This window comes from Beta vulgaris, chromosome 1, assembly GCF_026745355.1.
Source record: "Beta vulgaris subsp. vulgaris cultivar EL10 chromosome 1, EL10.2, whole genome shotgun sequence".
NCBI classification, from domain to species: domain Eukaryota; kingdom Viridiplantae; phylum Streptophyta; class Magnoliopsida; order Caryophyllales; family Amaranthaceae; genus Beta; species Beta vulgaris.
The window spans coordinates 27,003,799-27,012,231 of NC_079202.1; the positions used below are offsets into that span (position 1 = coordinate 27,003,799).

Sequence of the window (8,433 nt, forward strand, 5' to 3'; positions counted from 1 at the left end):
TAAATAATAATAAGATAATAACCTTGCAGATAACTTTTACTGAACTAAACTTAATTCACAACAAATAATTTAATTACTTTAAATGAAATACTCAATGGAACAAGTTGTCTAACTAAAAATCAACCTTCCCTTTGGAAGACGAAATACAGGAGTGACTCCGTATTCCTACGACCTACGATATCGAGGAACCTTATTAAATAAAAATAGGACATGTTGATCAATCCGGTCCTAGGAAAAGTCATGGGCTACCACCATGTACTCCAACTCTCTACTTGTCTAACACTTCAGACGTGCATAACTGTAACACTCCCAAAATCCATACACGTCTACGACTACGTCGCATCAACTTTGGGAGTGTTACCGTCGCGATGAAACGCAAGGCTTATTAAAAAGGAATATAAACTCAAAACGTTGTCTCGAAAACTGAAATGCAGCGGAAATAAAAATGTAACTAGAACTCGGGAATCATCAACGACCCCTTTTATTCAAAACACAACTAATTGAGTAAATCCTAATATTCTTGTAATACTTAATTCAAAAGCTATGAAGTCCAAGACTAAAAACTACCCCCCGAATGCTCAGTATCATGTTGCAGCACCAGTGCACCTAGTCTGCTCCCCATTGTAGCATTAATGGTTCATCACATGTCAGCAAACACATAATAACACACAATCAGCTATGATGAGTACATAATAAACCATTGCATGCATATAAACATAAACAAAGCAATAATGAAGAATCCTAAACATGATACTACAATAACGTTACATCCTTTACTCTTTATTTAGTTGGCAACGAACGGGAACCGTCATCTTACTAGAATCATACGGGCTACTTAATCCTTAATAGACAACTTGGTCTATTAGATAAAATGCAATTACGATTTCGTTCCATCTCACACCCATCACCTTAGTATGCACACCCCCAAGATCGCACGGAACCTTCCGCCTACTTGAGTTATCAAAACTTATAAGGACACTACTGTCATCACAGTAGGCCTGCGTAGGAGTGTAGAACAAGTCCCACATTCCCCCCATTGTTTATCACTTGTAAGGAGTCCAACTACAAGTTTATTGCCATAGTTCATTCTTAATATTGTCCATTCATATCACAATAACATAGAATCATTTAACATGTTCTCTTAGTAACAGTACTCAAATGTTTTCTCTTGTAACACTCTTGTTACACCATGGATCAGATAATAGGAATACAATGCTCATGTTCATAATACGATAGAATTACGCATTTCAATGCCACATATCGATTTCCAAAATAAACATGTTACCAAACAATCTCAATAATCGAAACGTTTCCTATCATGATTCTAGGTTCTGATAGAATAAATCACAACCTAATCATGATAATAATACTTGCAACTAAACTGGTACGCGTACGTACCTTGTAACGGAGAATTTTCGTTGTCTTAACCAAACGTTCCGCTCATGAAATTGGGACCTAAACGATTAAGTAAGTACTTCAGTGCTACGTCATCCTTAATAATATTATCAACTAATACATAACTAACTACAACGACTTAGTAATTCGAAGTATCAACGATCGCTAATCTCATTGTTTATTAACTTCCTTTTCTTTTATATTCTATTGAGTTTAGCGTCGCTTAAGAGTCAATGTTGGTGAGCCAGACTTATTTTTAGTTAGTTTAATCACCTAACACCTTTACCAAGTCCATTCAAGTTATATGTCCAATACTCCAAAATCAGGTTAGAATAGCAAGGTTATAACTTCCAACTAATGAACAATAATCTACTTTTTTTACTTCCCACCTTACTTAATTACAACACCTTAAATCAGATTTACAACTTAAATCAGATTAATAACTTAAACTAATTATGAAACTTAATTAAGTACTAATTTACTCAAATTACAAATTAATTAACTTACAACATAAATTAATATAAAAACAGAATATACAATATTAAACGAATATAATATCATATTATACATATTAGGTTTTATACCGCTAAACTTGCCGGCGAAAATCACCGGCAACCGACGCACCACCCTCGTCTCACCGCACTTGAGCCGCAGCACGCGTCGCTCGTCGTACAACCTCGCACAGCGCGCGCACAACCCTACAACGAAACCAACCACGTCGAACACCCACGCACGCAAACCAACCCTCGCGCAACCCTCGACACGACTCGCATAACCTTGCTCGCACAAACCTTCGCACCACACTTCGCACAACCAGCATTGCACAAGCCCCTCGAACTCCCTCCCTCGCTCGCTCGAAACTACGCTCGCTCGCACCCTCGAACGCACCACACACGTTCGCACACGACGACGCACAAAGCGGCCGACCACCACACACACACAACCCTCGGCACTCGTACCACCCGCACTCTACTTCGTCGAAGGCGACGAGAGAGAAGGACAGAGGAGGGAGAGAGAGAACAACGAGGGAGAGGAGAGAGAATTTGAGAGAGAGGATAGAGAAACTGAGAGAGAAACGGCTGGAGGGAGAAGAGAGAGACAGTTAGGGTTTCTGAATTTTTCTGATTTTTTTATTCTTATTCTCTCTATTTATAGTATGGCATATCTAGGTGTAGTAGGACTCGGTTTGATTTATTAATTCCGAAATTAAACTAAACCGAACTATAATGGAATTACATTAAAGTTGTAAACGTACTCAATTGTAATATTATTATTCTATTATTATTTTTTTTGTAAGTAATACTAAAATACTTTTTAGTTATATTCTTTATATTTTCTTAATTATAAAGAATTAACTCCAAAAATACGGAGTATTACAGGCTTCGTCTCTTAAAGGAAGTTTCGTCCCGAAACTTTGAGGTAGCCAGTCATAACGACGATCTTTTGCACTTCTAAGTCCCAATATTTCACAAGCATTTTCTAACTTTAACATGTCAGATAAGCAATAATTACACCTAACTAACATAATTAACATACTTTAGGGTGAAAGCGCGTAATTCTATCGCATTCTCCCCCCCCCCCCTAAAAGAAAAGTCACGTCCTCGTAACTCACCTACCTCTTGAAACAGCTCAAGGTACTTCAGACTCTTCGCATCTTCGGCTTCCCAGGTGGCTTCCTCGGTATTTTGATTTCTGCACAACACCTTGACAATTCTAACGTCCTTATTCCTCGTACTACGCACCTTGCGATCTAGGATCTGGATAGGTTTCTCCTTATAGGACAAGGTGTCATCTAACTCGACGTTTTTAGGTTCAAGGATATGGGACTCATCAGGTACGTATTTCTGGAGTTGGGATACGTGAAACACGTTATGGACGCTTTCTAAGTCGTTGGGCAATTCCAGGCGATAAGCGACTTTGCCTACTCGCGCCAAAATCTCATATGGTCCATGAATTTAGGGCTTAGCTTCCCCTTTTTCCCGAATCGCATCACTCCTTTCATTGGAGACACCTTAAGCAATATGTTTTCCCCAACTTCGTAATTCTCTTCCCTTCGCTTCTGATCTGCATAGGATTTTTGTCTGTCCTGTGCGACCTTAATCTTTTCTTGAATGAATCACACCTGATCCATTGTCTCCTGAATCATCTCAGGACCTAACACCACAATCTCACTAATGTCGTTACAACACAAGGCCAGGGGCTACGACATTTTCTCCCATACAGTGCTTCGAATGGTGCCATTTTAATACTAGCATGATAGCTGTTGTTGTATGTGAATTCTATGAGGTCCAAATGGCCTTACCATGATCCCTTGTATTCTAAGGCACAAGCTCGCAACATGTCCTCTAAGGTCTGAATAGTTCTTTCAGTTTACCCGTCTGTAGCTGGGTGAGAGGCTGTAATCATCAATAGCTCACTACCAAATGGTTCCTGGACCTTTTTCCAGAAATTCGAAGGGAATCGCGAATCTCTATCCGTTACTATACTCGTGGGTACTCCATGCAGTCGAATGACATTTTTCACATGAGCCTTGGCTAAGGCTTCCATACTCCACATATCCTTCATAGGTATGAACCTCCCCGACTCCTAGGTAAGGCTACAACGAAGTCCATGGATATCGAATCTTTCCTTGAGGTCTCTTGTGTTCACTTTTGACTTTCTGACACGTTAGACATTTGGAAACAAACTCAGCTACCGCTCTCTTCATCCCAGGCCACCAGAACATCTTCTTGAGGTCCTTATACAACTTATCCCCCCCTGGGTGGACGGAATAAGTCTTGTTATGACCCTCGCTCATTATCTTTTGTTTCAACCCTTCACACTTTTGTGGTACACACCACCTACCCTTATATCGTATACTTCCATCTTCATGGATCGCAAACCCTTCTGCTTTTCCCTCTTTAAGCTTTGCTTTGACTCGCTCAAGTTTCAAATCCCCAGGTTGACTCTCTCTTATTTCGTCTAGAAAGTTGGGCTCGATGGTTAGGGCACTCAACAATTTTTCCAACCTCCCCTGCATGAACCACTTCTAACTGGAGTCTAGAAAATTCCTCACAAAGTTTGTCGGCAAAGACCAATGTATTCAGGTTATGGCTAGAGTTGCGACTTAACGCGTTAGCAACAACGTTTGCTTTACCGTCATGGTACTGGATGTCTAAATCATAGTCCTTAATGAGCTCTAACCAGCTGAGTTGTCTCATATTAAGGTCTTTCTGGTTGAAGATGTATTTGAGGCTTTTGTGATCAGTGAAGATTCGACAGGTCACCCCGTAAAGGTAATGTCTCCAGATTTTTAAGGCAAATACGATGGCGGCCAACTATAGGTCGTGTGTCGGGTAATTAACTTCATATGGCTTCAACTGACGGGACACATAAGCTATGACCTTCCCATTTTGCATTAGAACACAACCCAACCCATTCTTGGACGCATCACTATACACATCATATCCCTCGTTCCCGTTAGGCAAGGTTAGGATAGGTGCTGATGTTAACTTCTCCTTGAGTGTTTGAAAGGCTTTCTCACTGTCCTCATTCCAATTAAACCTACAATCCCTCTTCATCAAGTTGGTCATGGGCGTCGCTATTTCGTAGATTTCTTTCACAAACCTCCTATAGTAACCGGCTAAACCCAAGAAACTCCTTATATCTGTGACATTCTTTGGGGTAGGACATTCACTCACGGCTTTGATCTTTGCAGGATCTACTGACACAACCTCCTTGGAGACGAAATGACCCAAAAATGACACTCTTTCCAACCAAAATTCACACTTCGAAAACTTGGCATACATTTGGTTGTCCCTAAGTGCCTGTAAAATAACTTTTAGATGATCCTCATGTTCCTCCTTGGTCCTAGAATAGATCGGTATATCGTCTATGAACACAACGACAAACTTATCGAGGTAGGGTCGAAAAATCTTATTCATAAGGTCCATGAAAACAGCAGGTTCATTAGTTAACCCAAAAGGCATGACCGTAAACTCATATTGACCATATCTAGTGCAGTCTTAGGTATATCATGATCAGCAATCCTCAATTGATGGTAACCTGACCTTAAGTCTATTTTGGAGAACATCCTTGCACCCTAAAGTTGGTCAAACAAGTCATCAATCCTAGGTAATGGGTACTTGTTTTTCACAGTGACATTGTTCAACTCACGATAGTCTATACACAACCTCAAACTACCATCCTTCTTCTTCACAAATAAGACAGGAGCTCCCCATGGTGACATACTAGGTCGAATATACCCTTTGTCGAGTAGTTCCTCCAACTGGTTTTTCAACTCGTTCATTTCTGCTGGAGCCATTCGATATGGGGCCTTCGAAATCGGTCCAATCCTAGGTACTAGGTCGACAGTGAAATCTACATCTCTCCTTGGAGGCATACTAGGTATTTCTTTAGGAAAAATATCCTGGAACTCTCGGATTATAGGTACATCTTCATGTCTCAACAGATCATCCTCAACTCTTCTCACCGAACACATAAGTAGAGGCCATCCTTTGTCTACATAGTTCTTAAGTTGTAAAGCATTGATAACTTTAATCCCGGGTTCTTGAGGTACTCTCCTATATGACACCGTTTTTCCCGAAGGATCTCGCAATTCCACTTTATGTGCATCGCAATCTATCTTAGCCATGTACTTCCCAAGCCAATCCATCCCCAAAATGTAATCCCCCACAATTTTTAAAGAATTTTCATAAATATATTAAAGTATTTATGTAGTTATATTTAAATCCAAATGAGTTTGGAAAATGATTTGACTTTTAAAAAGGGTTGACTATTTTAAAAGTCAACTGAAATTATTTTTCATAGCTTAATAAATTTGAAATATTTTAATTAAGCATGTTTTAATAAGAGTTTTAAATACTAAAAGTATATTGAAAAGTAGTTAATGGAATCGAAAGCCCAAAAGTGATAAAAAGGGAAAGAGTCTTTGATGATAAAGTTTTAAATAGCCCATCTTATTAGTCATCAAGTTTCATTAATTAAAATCTCTTTTCCTTAGCCCACAAGTAAAAGCCTTTATTTAAATATCCTAAAAACCTAATTATTTTACCCTACACACTTATTTTTCTCCAAAACTCACGTGAACTCTCTCTCTCACTCGGCATTCTCTCTCTCCTTCTTGAGCGTCGTTTTCTTAGCCTTTTTCTCTCAAAAATTCGTTTCTTCTTCTTCAAGTAACGTTTCTTGTTCAACAAGAAACGTCACAAATCCTTTTCAAGAGCCGAGACCACTGACCGCCGGTGCCCTGTTGCTGTTGTGCTGTCCGGCGCTTTCCTTCTCTCCATTGTTGTGGTTGTTTTCTTTCTTCCTCTCTAAGATTCCATTAAAATACTAGTTTTTATGTTATTATATTGATATTTATCATGTTTATGAATTAAAATACTGTTTTATTTATATAAATAATTTTCGGTTATCAGATATTATTATAATAATTCAGATTTATTATTTAAGTTTATTTTAGTTTTTATCATGAAATTTATAGTTTTTAGGTTTTTAATCACTAGAAACTATATATATAAGTATAAATCATGAGATTTGGTTGTACATAATTTTATATGTATTGAATATATTTTCAGAAGATTTATAAATATTATAAGTGCTGTAATTTCAGAAAATAAGTATTTTAAGAGTTTTAAATGATTTTTAATCACTAGAATAGTTGTACTATACTAGGGATTAAAAATAACAAAAGTTTGGTACGTAAAAACGATTTTAAAACACGTTTAAGGGGTTTTGATCGTTTAAAGTTGCTGTAAATTTTTAGTTCGAGATATTTATTTCATTACTTTATTTTCTAGGCGGAGATTTCGTTGTAGGAGACTTTTAGCGAGTAAAAGTGGCCTACCGATTGGTTTATACAAGGTACGTCTCATCTACGTGCTATGTGATTTAGAAGCATGCTCTAAGAGTATTTTATTTATAGTATCATGTATAGGACTCTATTTGTTCATATATATGATTACTGGAATTATTTTTACATGTATTGCCTTGTGCTACATGTGAACTAGAAGTGTTTATGATTATAAATGTTTGTATGAAGATTGATGCAAGCAGGATAAGTCAAGTTTATTTATTAATTCGTGAGTGAATTAATATAGTTGAGTGAATCATGTCTTACATGTATTCTTAGTATCTATTATCTTATAATGACCGTGGACCTTATTTGGTAAGTTACAAGTTCTACCTATATAAAGGTAAAGTTTATTGTTGGCTAGGTTCAACAAGCAAGTTAGTAAAGTATAAAAAGGAGTTAAAGGAGTCTTGATTGATGAGTTGTGATCACTTGTTAATCTAAAGATAGAAAGAGATCCTGTTATGATTGTTTAAGTATTAGTTATGTGTTGCTTGTTTGTTGTGTCAACACAAGTAATAAAATATATTCAACATAAAGTGAAACGAGAATAGGTTATAGACTTTAGACTGGTGCACGTCTAGAGTTGGACACTAAGGGTTGGAGTATATGGTGGTAGCCCATGGCTTTTCTAGGAATGGATTGATCACCATCCCTCTTTCAGTTCAAAGGTTCCTCGATATTGCAGGTCATTTTTGGAATATGTGGTAGCTCCCATCACTAGGGGAAAAAACAGAAAGGGCTGCGCAGGAAGGGCTGCGCTTTCGAAAAGCGCAGCCCTACTGTGAAGGCTGCGCTTTTTTAAAAAAGCGCAGCCCTTCCTGAAAAAATTTGAAATTTCGAAATCGCGGGCTTTGAAATATTGAGCGGGGATTCGTCAAATATATTATCCCTCATTCTCTCTCTCTCCTCTCTCACGTCCCTCATTATTCATTTCCTCCTTCTCTCTCATCCTCTCTTCTCTCTCAAAAACTCTCATAAACATTTGCGACAAAAACCTTGAAATGATTTGCACTAAACATGGCGACGGAGTACGATTGCCTATTGTGATACCTTTTTAAGCCATCTGAGTTCGTTTAAGCCTCCAAATAGCCATTTTAAGTTTTTCCGAAATTTTTTTTTCCCTTAAATTATGTATTAGGGTTTTGTTTTATGTATTTAAACATTATTAGGTTAATGTTTGG

General features: G+C 37.9%; 1 long non-coding RNA gene across 1 annotated transcript; it reads right to left on the reverse strand.

Moving 5' to 3' along the window:
* On the reverse strand, nucleotides 1–2,528 carry LOC104898618 (uncharacterized). The gene is made up of 3 exons (XR_790818.4): nucleotides 1,980–2,528; nucleotides 1,399–1,455; nucleotides 1–611 (listed from the first exon to the last, which is right to left on the reverse strand). It is a non-coding gene; the product is annotated as an uncharacterized LOC104898618 (long non-coding RNA).
* Between the last annotated feature and the right edge of the window lie 5,905 nt (nucleotides 2,529–8,433).